This window comes from Stylophora pistillata, chromosome 2 (genome assembly GCF_964205215.1).
Source record: "Stylophora pistillata chromosome 2, jaStyPist1.2, whole genome shotgun sequence".
NCBI classification, from domain to species: domain Eukaryota; kingdom Metazoa; phylum Cnidaria; class Anthozoa; order Scleractinia; family Pocilloporidae; genus Stylophora; species Stylophora pistillata.
Window position 1 is genome coordinate 54,893,480 of NC_142520.1, and position 15,664 is coordinate 54,909,143.

A 15,664-nucleotide genomic window follows, 5' to 3' on the forward strand; every position below is an offset into this window, starting at 1 on the left:
CCGCGCAACGGGTCCACTTGTTGCACCCGTAGCCATAGATACTTCAAACTACCGATTTGGAAGACCAATAGGTTTCAAAACACTTTTATTATGGCGAACAGTTCTAATTATTAGTAGTAATCTTAATTATTAGTATTTTGGCGTTGATACTTCTCCTTGTGTATTTTATTGTAGGTTACATTTTACGGTTTTCTTCTTTTTAAGTAGTTTATCATAATTTATAGATAACGTTTAGTTCCATTGTAAAGTAAGTCACATTTCAGCCGGCCCGGGGACTGCAATGATTTTACTCCTAGATAAAGCTATCTCTATCTAATGTAATGAGCTGTACCTTGAGCGGGTTGAAGGCTGACATAGTGCACCTCATGAATATGTCCCAGCACAAGTGCTTTGCTTTCGTCAACTGGACAATGTGGCGTAATCATTACATCATTGCTACGGGGTAGACTGCTGACCACACGAATGCACGTTTTATAGTAGTTTGCTGCGGCACACAGAATCACGTGATCACCCCAAGCGCCATCTTGTTCCATGTGTGTTAAGTATTCAGTCCATGTTTGATGTCCAGGGACAAAGTGAAACAGATCTGTTCCATCCGGCTGTAAGAAAATAAGTTCAAGAAACAAACTTAAAAGGAACTTGAGCGCGCGGAGTACGAGTCATGGAGTAATTTTTTTAAGAATCGTGCGAGACAACCTTTAATTAGCATTTATTGTAGAACAGCAACGATTCGCAAACAGCAGAAAAACAACAGGAAAGATCCATCATTAAGAGAATAACTGGAGTTCTGTTTAGTGTTATCTGATAGATGTTTAAGAGAGGGCATTTTTTAAACCAAAATATTCAAATGACTAAAACCGTAAAAGTCTGCTACTTCGGAGGCCACATCAAGTAACAAATGGATTCAACTGTAGCCAACATCATTGTGAAGCTTCTTAAATAATAAAGTTATGCTGTAAACACTGGGATAGGCTCTGGTGGTGTTGACCCGTATACACACTTAACCTCAAAAAGAACAGTAAGTAACAAACTCTGTTAGAAATAGTAACATCAACTTACTAGTTTTGGGTTACTTCTGAGGTACTGAACCAAGGTTTGTCTCAATGTGCCATGTGTGATTTTGATTCCTTTAACAATTTCCAGTTGTTCTGACAAGGCATAGAACATGCAATTTCCTGATCCTTGATTGTCAGATATCGTGAAGCCCTTGTCTGATGCAGTAGTCCTCAGCCCCAATGATAGATCTGTTCTGCTCTTGACTTTGCTTGCATCAAGTTGCATCTGCTGAAGTTCCCGGATGATTCGGTCAAGAGAACCTAGAAGCGACAAAATTTTTTTTTAATCTGACAGCATGAAAGAAGGGTAACAATTGTCAGCTGGAAAATAACAATTCTTAAACAAGTATGAGTAACTTGGAGGGTAAAAAGGGAAAGAAGACCTTCGACGACCAAACAACCGATGTTTTGTTCAACAACTGAGCATTGAAGAGATAAACTGCAAGAGACTTTTTATGTGCGAACCATCACACCAATAACCAAAAGAGAAGAAGAAGTAAAGAGAAATTTACGCCAAGGTCTGCACTCTAACATATCTGTGTAACTGGAAAAAAAAACAGTAGGGCCGGTAATTCAAACAAAGTTCAGAAGTTGTTTAACAAAACCGCGTTCTAAAATATAGTGAATTTAGCTGAATCTTTTATCTGTACATTTACTCTCTGAAAAGTGTCACTTTGTTCCGAAATGTCTTTGGATTCTAACACAAGAAATCAGAGATGTGAATAATAATATGTCTCATTTTTACAAAGCGCTGGCCTTAGATTGAAACTTAAGAAAAGGAGCAACTGCTGGATCGTCTTATAACCTGTCTGTAGTTCTTTGGGGAAGTCAGTTACCGTGTGTTATTGATACTTTGTTACTCACGTGGATTTAGTGATGAATCATTTGTTGCTTGTTCGGTTGACGTGTCAACAACTTCGCCCACCCGAATTCTCAAACTTGTGTCTCGTCTTTTAGAAGCTACAGAGAGAGAAAGAAAAACAAATCACTACTCAGGCTTAACACCTTTTTTTTGTACGAGTTATTCCCGCTTTCCATCAAAATTAATCAAGAGCCCGAAAGCTGAGTAGCCCCCAATATATACGGTGTCTCCGCCCCCAAAAACACTTTTCGAAGGACATTCAAAATATTCTCACCATGAACTATGTCCCACATCTTCTCCACAAGAATGTCACACTGTTTCTCCCAGTTGAACTTCTCTTCATAGGAACTCCTCAGTTGCTGAATCTCATGAAGTCGGTCTGATCTTTCCTTCTGTCGAACACCAGCAATTGCCTTTGCCCACTCCTTAGGGTCTTCAGAATCCACCACAAATGATTTGCCTGATGGTACAGTGCACAATGCCTCACCAAATCCTGAGTTGCCACCGACAAGAATGGGAAGACCGGCAGACAAAGCTTCTAATGCTGTCAGGCCGAATCCTTCTGTTCTAGAAGGCATCATGCAGAGATCAACTTCACAAAATATTTCTTTCAATCTCTCTTTACTCTGTACGAACGTTCTCACGATCAGCTGGCCTTTATGAATTCCGCTCTTTTCTAAATTCTTTGCAACCTCATCCTGTTTACCGTCAGGTGCACCCACGAAGATGAGACAGTAAGATTTGTCTTTCAGTTCAACTATTGCTCTGGCAGAGATATCGTATCCCTTCAGGTTGAAGTCCTCTGGATCACCACGGCCAAACGTCAGTACCTTGAATGTTTTACTCTCCTTTGGGGCTTGCTCTAGGTCAGAGAATTCACGGAAAGTTCCGGGAGTCAGTTGAAGGATGTCTTCGTGACTCTTACATGAGCGTAACTGAGCGGAGAAAGCGTCTGTCAGCTTTGGTCCAACTGCTATAACAGTATCTGCCAACTTACACAACTCTACTTCAGTTAAATTCTTCTCTTCGCCTTTGGATCTAGCCTTGGAATAGTTTTTGTGCATCGCAAGTTCTTCAGGTGCAGTATGCACTACCTGTATCCACCTGCACTGGTGCGATTCTCTAATAAATTGAGCTTGTTTACCAAGCTTTGCTCCATGACCTAGTACTATGTCAATGGCCAGATCTCTAGGTGGGGCACTCAGCCAGTCAAGGGGGTCGGCATAACCCGGGCGTCTTTGTGCCTCTCTCAAGGATACATTGTGACTCGTTGCCATTCTCCTCTCTTCTTCAGAACAGGCAAACTGTGCAACAAGGAGAGTGACGTCCACTTGCGGATGTTTGGCCAACAGAATGGCAAGCTGTCTGTTTATTGTGGACAAGCCTCCCATTGATGAACTCCACTCACTGCCCAGGAGAGTCACCTTCAATGCCGTGTCAGACTTCATTGGCTCAATTTCACTTGCTTCACAGAGTGACCTTGCAGCCACATTTGAAGATAAACGCTGAAGAAAAAGACGTCATCTATGTGTGTTATGATATAAATATATGTTGGTCAATACTTAACCGAAGGAAAACAGAAAAGTATAAACTTCAAAAATAACTTCATCGTGATAGAGATTCTCTTACTAATATTTGAAACTGGATATAAACTATTAGGGCTACCTTTCTCAACAATGAACATTTGAATCTTAGATCAAAGAAAATGGAGGAGAGAACTTCCAAAGATGAATCAGAGGCTAGAAATCTGTACTTGAAAAATCTTTTTCATCGATCATACCTGCTTTCTTCTTTTCAAGAACCATTTCTCCAATCCACAAGGAGGAAGTACTTTGTCATCGATATTTCTTTTACATATTTCCGCTCGGCCTTCATTTGCATCAATGAGGTGGAAGCAGTCCTCGTGGGTGCACGTGGTTGTCACGTGGTCAGAGCATGCACGACTTGGTTCTTCTGCCCCTTGATGGCAGTAAGGACATGCAACACACAGCCTATACTGTAGTCCCCTCAGGTACGGCATCTCTTGTGACAAATTATGAAGGGTGTCTTCAAGAAATTCACGAACGACACTTGCTAGTTCGGCGGAGTTCTGTCCTACAACCTGATGACTCTGTGTTCTTTGTCTCAAGATTACCTTCCTGTTTTGCATATAAGGACAAAATCATGAATATCTTTGCCAATGATGAACCATGCTCCATTTTGGTACAGGGAAGGTTGATGCGTGGGCCATGTCTTTGAACACCAACGAATGGATCGTGAGACAAGTTGTAAGAAGAGACCATGAGGAACAAAGCCATGGACAAACAGGAGATACAATGGACAGGGATCCGCTGACGACGGTTTCATCTTACAGAGTTTATCAGGTGATGACTTCAGCTGAGCTGGTACAAAGTACTTTACGTCAATTGGGGAAACTGAGAACTTCGCGATCAAACCAAATCGCTCCATCAGGTCTAAGATGTCTTCTTTGATGATTCCTTGTCCAATAAAGCTGGAGAACACATGATCAACATGTTCCATGCTGAGGATGCCACTTCCTTCAAGTTCTTGCCAGTACTTAGCATTCAGGGGATTCTATAAAATGTATAAAAATTCAGCAATTCTGGATAAGGGAAGGCTACGTAATGTTCCTTTTGAACATTTCCCACATACATGTAAAACAACTGAAAAAAAAGTTTATTTCCATCAATTTAATGAAATGGTCGGATATTAAACCTGGGAAAATTTGTATCTTGGGTTGCTCAGAGGTGAATACGCCCACTAGCACACGCAAAAAGAACTATTCAACTTTTTTAATACAATTATTACGAGCAGTAAGAAGTTAGTCCAAGTCTCTAATTGTAAACAAAAAGGCTAAATTAATATATGACCTGAGAAGCAGCAAAAAGTAGGTGAAATGGGGTCAACAAATCATAGGATTATAACAATAAACAATAAAAAGACACATGTTCACAGTTTAAAAAGTCACAGTTTTTGCATTAGTTACTTCTTTCTTCGAAAAAACATCATGCTTAGTTTCCTGTTGTTCTAAATTATTGAACAACATTTTCCAAGTAAGCTAGCTTTTCTATAATGAAATTTATTTTCTACCTGTTTATTGAAAGGTGGTATGGTTATCAGCTGCTTGAACAGATCAATCAGCCACTGAACCTTCAGTACAACTGTACTGTGGTGCTTGATTATCATCCCCAGGCCATGGTAAAAACTGATCATGGATTCAAACTCTTTTCCATTTTCCATGAAACAATCTTTTCTTGCATGGTGCTCAAGTTGTTGCAGATTTCTGTGATAAATCTGTTTGGCCACCAAAGCTTCAATCACCTTTTCAAACAAAAACCACCTAAAGGGCAACAGACTACTTAGAATGTATTATGGCATAAAATTAGGCATTGATTTCAGTCAGTTGTGTATGTATTTGTACTCTTCTAGTGTACATTCATATTTGGCCGTATGGTGTCTTCAACTTTCAGGAATAATCAACATGGTTATTTTTTGTGACAACGTCTCAACTCAGAAAACCCTGCCTTCTCAGATATCAATCACATCTTCTAATCTTTTATAATCATAACATTGTCTCCATGTCAAGAGTTAGAGTTTTTTGGTCTGTACTGAATAGACTGCTGTGTATTTGCACGATCTGATGTTTTAAGAGTTTTGATGAACTTTAAAGTACTGGAGGTGAGATAGTTTTGCATTGATATACATTTTCATGCATGTTGAGTTATGCTGAATATGCCGATTATATTGAAAGAAATTTCATTGCTGTCTATTTTGAATAAATTATTGATCCTGAAGTGCTTGAACCGGAGTTATTCCAAATAAATTGCGTTTTTCATTTACCTGACTGGTATTTTCTCACCCATATAAGGCTCCTGCCACAACACCTCCAGGATTGTGTTCTGTAATTCATTTATACCATCTACTTTTCCTTCTTGCCCTGCAGGATATATTTAGAAAAGGAATTCAAAGTATTAAGCAACACAGAAATATGTGCTTACAATGAGCATAATTTGTATTTTAATTGTGTGATTGCAGAGATTTTACAGCTGACAACATAGCTAAGATGATTAACTCTTCAAATCCCAATATTTTAAGCCTGTGTTCCTTACTCCAAACTTTGAAATTAATGGATCTGTCAGCAAAAAAGTATAGGACCTGGTATGGTGCCGCCTTAAACTAAGAAGAGTGCAGCTAATAAAAGAAAGAAAACCTAGCTTGCTTTCTTGCTTTCACTACAAGCCTTAACTCATTCTACGAGTCCTTTAAAATTTTATTGAAACACAACACAACCACTGAATGCTAGTCAGATAATATGAATGCTTGCCAACCAAATTGTAAAGTGTTTTTAAAACTGATAACTGTCAGATAAGTGCATGTGTGTCCAGCACCCATTGAAGAAAATCCTGTGTTCTGATTGGCTACCCAAGCCAGTAGGATGGACTCGGGATCACACACTTTGATCCCATGCATCGAAAAAAGTGTGTGGAGGAGACTTGCAAAGTTTGTAACTTTTTGTCAGTATCCAGCCATCGTCACCTCACACTTGGGTCAATAATGCATATATACAGTCATCAATTACTTAAGAAACATGTAACAAAGGATACAACATAAAGGCAAACATCTTACCTGTTTCATTCTTTTTTTTCTGCTTTCGACTCTTCTGAAAAAATTTCTTAATCAAGTTTAGTCTCTGTGATTTTGTGTTGTCAATGCAGAATAGAGGCCTGACCACATGTCTCTCACATTCCATACCAGAAATTCTCTCCTTAATTTGTTTCTTTATTGCTGCAATGTCTTCAACTGGTTTGTCAGCATGTGTACCAACAATGAGCACTGGGGGGCGGAGGTAGGGCAGCTTGTGTTGTGCATCATCATCTGTTTCATCGGTTGCCAGGGCAACACTATGTACTGTAGCCAACCATGAGAGCAAATTCTCCATGTTTGTTTCATTGTTAGGGTTTTCCAATTTCACATCGTTTCTCCCTTGTCTCACGCAAGGCTCAGCTGGGGCATCCAAAGGCTTGCTGAGATTGTGCACCAATATGTAGAGAGCCCGCTGTGATAAGAAGATAGGATGGCTAGCATAGTACAAGTGCTGCCCTGCAAAGTCCCACAAGTCCATTGTAACATACGGTTCCTCTGTGAGTAAAGCACTTTCAGTGGGTTTCCCCTGAGCATACTCCAACCACTGATGAACATGCTTCACAGTATCAGGTGGTTGAGAAACATCAATCATCATATCAGGCTCAGCTTGCACGTTTTCATCTTTACATTCAGTAGAATATTCATTGCCACTGTTTGGCAGAATATCTCTGAAACCTTCATTCTCCTCAACCTGAATGGAGAATTAAATAAACTATCATGCTCACTTAAGTATATATAATTATGTATTCAAAACTTGACATTATGAACAGGCTGCTAAATTGTAAATAATTATGATCACCTCAGTCTAGAATAATTTTAAGGGGGCAATTTTCTAAAAAATTGTTGTACTGCTTTAGTGAGGGGGGGTATAACAAGATAACTTGGTTTACCAACTGAGTTGAAGATGTAAATTGGCTACTGTAAAGAGTTCTGAGGCTGACATCTCAAGTTTAAGAGCCTTTAGACAGAGAGAAACTTTACTGCATATAGATTAAGACATTGAAGAGCAAATCCTCCCACCCTGGAGATAGTCAACTTAGACCAAGAAATGTTTGTTGAGACTGAAGTTACATAAGCATTAGCATAACATACATTCATTTTATAGCCAAAATGTAACAAGAGTTATGAAAACATTACATCAGAGAATAAAAAATAATTACGACTAAAAATTTATACATAATTGGAGGAAAAAATCTCAAGTTTCCTTTAAGTTAAGAGAAGACACCACTGGAAAAGCAATTGAAGATTGGAAAAATCAAAAGATACCCCTCATTTTTGTGGTAAAAGTTTTGCATGTATGCCTTCATTCAAGATGTTTAAACAAAAATTACATGCAGTTCTTTTTTACCTGATGTGTAAATAAAATTTAGTCTCATCTAAACTTTTGTGAAAACATCCAAAACAAACAGACTGTTTCAGACACAATTCTAAATGTAAGTAATTCAGAATTTTCATAGAGAAAAGAATTTTCAAAAAATAGCAAGTTGTAATCCTATTCATTCTCTTTAAAAACAAAAATTTCTCAAAAGGCTAATTCGGCTGCTTTCCTCCCTTCTCCTCCTTTTATAAAATTCTCAGCATTTTTATTAAACTCTCAAACCTGCTTTGACTTGAAAACACCTTCAACTTCATCTTCTAATTTCAGTTCTCCTTCTTCGGTTCTCTCTTCCTTTAAAAATTGAGAAATATCTCCTCCACACATTCTTCCAACCACAATCTTTGCTACATCTTTTGAACATTCAACCAGTCCTGGCTTACTCTCCCTGGTCAACTGCCAGTTCTTGACAGCTTGGTCAACATCAATTTCACACTTTGAAGGATCCACTTCAATCCCCTCAGTACTCTGTTCTTTAGGGTCAAATGGAAGGCCTAAAAGACTCTTCTTCAGACTGGTTTTACCAGCACGATCCTGACCAACCAGTATAAAATGACCACGGTAAACTTGTACATATCCATCTTTTAAAGCCTCTTCATAAGCCAACTGTGCTCTTTGTCTATCCACATGGTCTAATTAAATTGAAAAGTCGTCATGATTGAGCCAAAGGAAAAAGGCTAATCAGAAGAAGTTGTAATTATTATAAAAACCCTAAAGGAAAAGCAATTTCTGTTTTCAAAAGTTTCAAACACAATCTGAAAAAGGCCTGATAATTAAGTCAATTTAATTACATGTCCTTCATGCATAAAGTTAGAAACTATGCTAGTATATACATGTAAAAATCTTTGCATCGGTGAGTTAGGTAAACACATACACAATGACTATTATAAACTGACTCAATGAAATGAAACATTAAGAGTAAATTGATTTTAATGTGACTGATCAAACTAAACAAAGGCAATAATTGATGTCAATTCTGCCAAATGGTGTTTGGAAAACAGAAAGAAAAATCACATTCCCAAAATGTAGCAATTGATAGATTCTAAAATATTACAAAGGCAGCATAAATTATGGTGTAACAATTATCAGAATTACTCCTGACCAGTTAAGACAAAAGTTTTATTCCCAATAACCTAAACTCTCATTTTAAAATCATATTAGTCCATAAATTCTGTATCATAAGCTAAATGTTGTTACATTCTTAATAACTTCCAATAAAATAAAGCAAAAATTATGCAGTTACAACTTACAGTACTACATTCCTGGATGAGAAATGATTTGTAATAAACTTAATTCTTCCTTTTAAAATTAAAATCAAATAAACAGAAAGCAAAAATTACAACAGCAATTCCTACAACTGTGAAATAATTTGCAATAAACTTCTTAATTTCCAATCAACTAGAAAGCAAAAATTACAACTTACAATAATCCCTTACTGTAAAATGATTTGTAATAAACTTAATCCCTCCTCAATTCCCTATCAAATTATAGTACACTGTAGTTCAACTTAACTTTCAATGTCAGCCAAGTCGTTAAAATAAACCTTTCAAAATATAACTAAAGCTTCCAGTACAAATGTCATGTATTTCTAAAGTGATGCAACCTTTGTTCGATCATACAGTATAACTGTGACAGCATTTACTTCATTATTCTTTTCAGGATTTCTTATAAAACTATTGTCAGCTGCCTGTAATTATCAGTAACAAGCAGCATAACCACTTGCAAGTCAACCATTAGAACCAATTTAGTAAATAATGCACATGTCACAACATTAATGTGAAGAGGAATTTCCTTTACTCACCTGGGACATCTGATTCTACTGTGTGAATCTTATCCTTTAGCTCCATAACACTTCTCATTCCTTCAACTGTAAAAGGATTCCATCTCACAAACAAAACATTGAGTTTCTTCAGCTGTTTTATAGCTGGACTCAACACAGTCAACTGGTTGTCACTCAGCCACAGTTCCTCCAGCTCCACCATCTCCCCAATAGCATCAGGGATGCTGGTTAGATTGTTACGTGAGATGTCCAGCCATTTGAGTTTCTTCAGCTTTTTTATAGCTGGACTCAACACAGTCAACTGGTTGTACCTCAGCTCCAGTCTCTCCAGCTCCACCATCTCCCCAATAGCATCAGGGATGGTGGTTAGATTGTTATGTCAGATGTCCAGCCATCTGAGTTTCTTCAGCTGTTTTATAGCTGGACTCAACACAGTCAACTGGTTGTAACTCAGTCCCAGTCTCTCCAGCTCCACCATCTCCCCAATACCATCAGGGATGGTGGTGAGTTTGTTATGTGAGATGAACAGCCATCTGAGTTTCTTCAGCTGTTTTATAGCTGGACTCAACACAGTCAACTGGTTGTGATTCAGCACCAGTCCCTCCAGCTCCACCATCTCCCAAATACCATCAGGGATGGTGGTTAGATTGTTATCTGAGATGTTCAGCTCTCTGAGTTTTTTCAGCTGAGTCAAACTTGTAGGGAATATGGACAGCTGGTTTGTACTCACATCAAGAAATATAAGATTGTTTAGTTTTCTGAGATTTTCAGGTATTTTTGTAAGTTTATTGGATGACAGGAAAAGTTTCTCCAACTCAGTCAATTCAAACAAAGCTGCAGGCAATTCATGCAAACTTTTCCTACTGAGATATAAACTCTTTCCTCCCAAAGATGTTAACATCTTTCTTCTTAACTCTTCTTTAGAAAGAAATTCCATTTCATTCATGGGAAACTGTCAGAACAAAAGTAAAAGCTGTCATTAAAGGTGAGTAACTTAAACTAACTCGCTTTGACATTATAACCATTGAACCAAAAATGGAAAAAATGAGGTTTATAATTTAACTTCTACTAAACCAAACTAATGAGTTATATTTTATTCCTCTAAGTACAATCTTTGGAAGCCATCCACCCTTCAGTGTTCTTTTAAACACTCTGAGTAAACACTGCTTATTTGTCAAAAGCTCTAGTTATTTATTATCATGTCAGGTTTTGACTTTAGTCTCAATGTATAATTTTTTTTGTCAAAAATAAACAACTGCATGCATTATACATGTTAACAACAGGGCTATTATGAACAAGAAAATACTTGAATTTTAAAACAGAGTTCTCCTGACTCTTTAAAAACAACATGAAGATTACTTTTATTGTATTTAAAGGCTAATATCTAACAGGAAAGAAATCATTAGTGAAAATCTATGGTTGGTTATGTTTTGATGTGATAACCTTAAACAGTTGTAATATAAACCAAAACATGAATGATTTCCAAGCTGAAAATATTCAAACCATGCAAGTAGCTATTTCCGAACCTGTTATTTCATTTTATCCTCTGTAAGTTGTTTTCATTTGCAATTGACACAGAAAATTACTCAGAAGATGATCCTGATTCTTTAACAGAACCTGATTTCATAAGTCCTTCTCTCTGACATAATTCGTTGTTTGGAATACCAAAAAACCAGAATGAGAGCCTTTTTGTGTTTAATTTTTTTTTTGTTTTTTAATTCTTTTTTTTTTCTTTTTTGAAGAGTTTGTGACCCAGCATGATGCTTTTGAGACAACAATTTTCAATTTGATACATCTTGCATAAGATCTAGGTCAGCCAAAGTTGATGTACACATTATGCCATGTAATGATGTGGTTGATGCAATAAACAATTTAATTACAAAGAGTAAAGAAAACCGATAATAATTTTTTGTTTATGTTTAATTTATAACTAAGAAGGGAACCAGCTCCACAAAGGAACATGATGAACTTGCTTGGAAGCCTCTCAGCATCAGGAGAGAACTACATACATTACACTAATTTTACAAAATAGTCAAGAATCTTGCTCCACATTATTCAACTGAGCTATTGCCTAAACTGTCAAGTGGATAAAAATATTTTTGTCTTAAATCAAGAGAAAACTTCACTCAATTTCCTTGTAGAAAATTCTACATTTCATAAGTCTTTTTTCTCTATCCATTATCACTGGCTAGAATTGTATGGACCTAGTTGTCCCAAACTCCACTTGTGAATTACCGAAGCAGAAAGCGAGCAAGTATCAAATACTAAGTGACATTATAACGGCATGAAGATCATATAATCATGCCAACACTTGATTACTTTAAAGACCTTGGCGGTTGCGAATACATTTCTAACTTGTATCTGATAAAATGAAATGAAGTACAATCCGGGAAATCAAGCGAAAATTTTGTTATCAGTTTAAACGCTCTCATTACTTGTTGTGAATACTAATCGACGCACAACAACTACAAGACAGATAAAATAATGATTAGACATAATTGACGTCAACACGATCAGAGACAGTTTCTCCTGTGCATTCCAGTTCCAATATTGTCCCGTTAAAAACGCTATCATAACTTAAAATCACTGTTTTCCTCTTGCTGTTGCTTGGAGTTTGTACTTCAACTCGTCTGTTACAGAACATCGACTGATTCCTGCAAGATCGTATGACGAAAGTGCTCTGCAACTGACGAGCGTCGTTAAAGTACGAACAACAGATCAGAACCCAGCAAACTTAGAATACAAAGGGAAAGAAAGAGTATTGGAGATACCAGATAATTAGATTAACCTGACGGGAAATGAGTGCAAAAACACTTGAGGGGAAACGACTTCAGTTGTATTATCTTTGTTCGCATTTCAGGAGTCTAGCGAGGCTACGGTTTACACAAATAGGCTAAATCCTCATCTGTGTTGAACATAATACTTACGTCTCAGCAAAGTGAACAACAACTGCGGCGAATTATGACGAAATCAAAGACAGGCGGTGAAATATTTAGCTGTTTGGCTGCTAGTAGACACTCCCTAACTCACAAACTAGGTTCGATTTACATCACAATGCTTCTCACATCTCACGCGACCACGCATGATGAGTAAAAGGGATGGTCGTTCTAATTCGCTGCGCTCAGACGAACGTAAATTATTTTCTCCTTAAATACTATTTATAGAAATACAACACCAAAGGAATGATGGTTGGATGCTCAGGCAATCCAAGCTGACATTTATTCATACAATTGACGAAAGAATATTACAATTCAGGTACCCTAACTGCTACAATCCCAAATTATCAGTTATTTCTAGACACTCAGATAAGTCTTCAAGGACATACATGTCTTTAGCACAGTCCGACTTCCAGCGACCATGTAATTTAAGTAAACGTTCCGATAAGCTGGTGCTGTTGCTAACAACAGATGTAGCCCCTCCCGATCTTAAGCTAAGCAGGCCATACAACTTGTAGTCCAAGCCAAGATCCTTAAGACAACTCTTAAATACTTCCCCACATCTCGTATACGAGAGCTTGCTTCCATATAACTTGTAAGTAATGGAAGATTTGAGCAATCTTAAAGGTCTAAAGAGTGGCAAATTGCTGTTAAGATCTACTTTAGCCATCAGAATGTATCTTTCAAGGAGGGCAACAGGACAATATCTACTAAACAATCTCTTAATATAAACCTTATTCCCTTCTCTGTAAACGTCATTCTTGGCACGGGGAACAAACACACACAAATGATTAGACAAATATTCCAGATGGCCAATCAAAATATTACGAAATTCATCATAGCGAAGAAACCCCGCGACACCTAACGAGCACCTGCAAGCTAAACGCAAGTCCTTGAGGTTAGCTGATGGACCAGCATACTTATCAATGATTTTCTTAATAATATCGGCAGAGATGAGTTCCTTCTTAGAAACAGCTGGTTTATTGCGTTTAGCTGCTTCTAACAAATTATGGCAAATTGCTGCATCCAAAGGAATGCTAATGATGTCAGGAATAAAGGAATGAAACCATTTAAGGGCTGCATGTGTCAACCATAGTGTTGCATAAGACTTGTATCTAATCGTATAGCTCGTGAAGGTAAGCAATTGGAACCGAAACCGAGAAAGGAGGCGACAATTGAATACCGGATAAATTACACCATCTTGAGAACTTGACGATTTGTTTTGTATATCTTTTAACCGTGGAATCCGCCTTAGACTTCATTGAAAAGGTCAGAAGATCTTTGGTGATTGGTTTCACGTGGTCGGAGATGTTCTCCCAATAACCTTGAGTGGTAAACATCTGATGAAAACAAAAGAAAACAAGACAAAAGAGAACGGAAAACATTTAAATGAAACGCCGTAAACTAAAATACAAGATTCAAAGCAACAATCGGTCTCCGAAAACAGGCCAGCGCGGCCACCTTTCTATCGTATGCACAAGCGTTCTACTACCACATAGCTACCTCAGAATATAAGCTGGAGACGATAAAGTGCTCCCCTAATCCGAGGCCAGCGCCCTCTTGTCGATGTTTAATCGACAAGCGTCCTTTTACCTACCAAACAAATCTCAACTAAATCATTACTGATCATCCAAAGAGTTACAGAGACCCGGTGGTCAAGCAATCAAAACTTCATACGGACCGCTAACATTTGTCTAAAAAATCCCTTAGAGCCTAACAACGAATTGGTGTTCCGACCATGCTTGATCCGAATCAGTTAACCAACCGCTGTCAAGGAATAAAGCAATACTGATCCTATAGATCCTCCAATATTTTTCGATTGGCCTAAGGCACTTGGTAAAGATAAACGGGGCTGATGCCAATCCAAAAGGTAACACGGTAAATACGAAATACCTGAACCTAATATCACCTGAAAGCTTCCACGCGAAACCTAAGAAAGTCTGATGATCTGGACAAATATCAATATGATGGTAGCCACTCTTTAAATCAAACGAAATCATGAACGCTCCTTTCTGAAAATAAGACAGAGCTATTCTCCAGTCTTCGTACTTGACTCTTTGTTTGGTAACATGCCTATTAACGTACCTTAAGTCTAAGATTAATCTCTTTTTCCCGTTGGGTTGCACAGATACATATAGAAGATTAACCACATGAAGGGGAGCTTGGACTTCTACCACACGATACGAACACAAGAGCTCTAAGATTGCTTCCTCTAGAAATGTTGGATAATGCAAAGAAGGCGTATTGTTTTTGAGAACATTCCCGGAGGGAAAAGTCTCGAAAGGAAGACGATAGCCGTCTTCAATGACCGATAAAATAAATTCTGGCGCACCTGTATCGTGCCAGAAAGATATGTTTCTCCCCAAACTAACTTTGACCTGCAATATGGCCGGCCCCGTTGAACTTTCATTTTCGCAATCACTTGTTACCTCGTCAAAAGAGGCGTCGTTACCGCTAATATTTGGATGCCCCTTCACTGAGTCCTCCTGATCCGGGTTTAGTAGTTGTGGCGCTACTCGAATAATGGAATCCGCTTCTGTTGGGCTGTGTGATAAAAGGGCTTCCGACTCTGCAGTCCTTGGCCCAGTGTCCGGCGCGGTTGCATCTGAAAGAACGGTTGACCTCTTTAACATATTCTGAACGGCCTGGGAACGGGGAGATAGAAAATGATGAAAATAACGAAAACTGACACGGGTAGGCGGGTGGGGCTACAACTTCGATGTCAGCGTGGAAAGCGAGAGTGAGAGGACTAAATCACACTGAACCGTCTATAAATATTGAGACCACACCAATCAGGAATACCCAGGGGACACGCCCCAAATGGCGTGTCCTACAGTGAATTGAATCAACAAGGAAACAAACTGTTAATGAACTCTGAACTCCGTATACCAGTAGAAAATATATTTACGTTCTAATTTGCCGCGCTCAGACGAACGTAACATATTTTCTCCTTCAATACTATAGAAATACAACACCAAAGGAATGATGGTTGGTTGCTCAGGCAATCCAACC

The 15,664-nt window shown here is 38.1% G+C and overlaps 1 pseudogene across 1 annotated transcript; it reads right to left on the reverse strand.

Annotated features, from left to right (window-relative positions):
* Nucleotides 1–4,047: 4,047 nt before the first annotated feature.
* On the reverse strand, nt 4,048–12,734 carry LOC148740452 (uncharacterized; annotated as a pseudogene). The gene is made up of 7 exons (XR_015996849.1): nt 12,644–12,734; nt 9,738–10,668; nt 8,162–8,568; nt 6,544–7,252; nt 5,758–5,854; nt 5,008–5,272; nt 4,048–4,491 (listed from the first exon to the last, which is right to left on the reverse strand). The product of XR_015996849.1 is annotated as an uncharacterized LOC148740452 (transcript).
* Between the last annotated feature and the right edge of the window lie 2,930 nt (nt 12,735–15,664).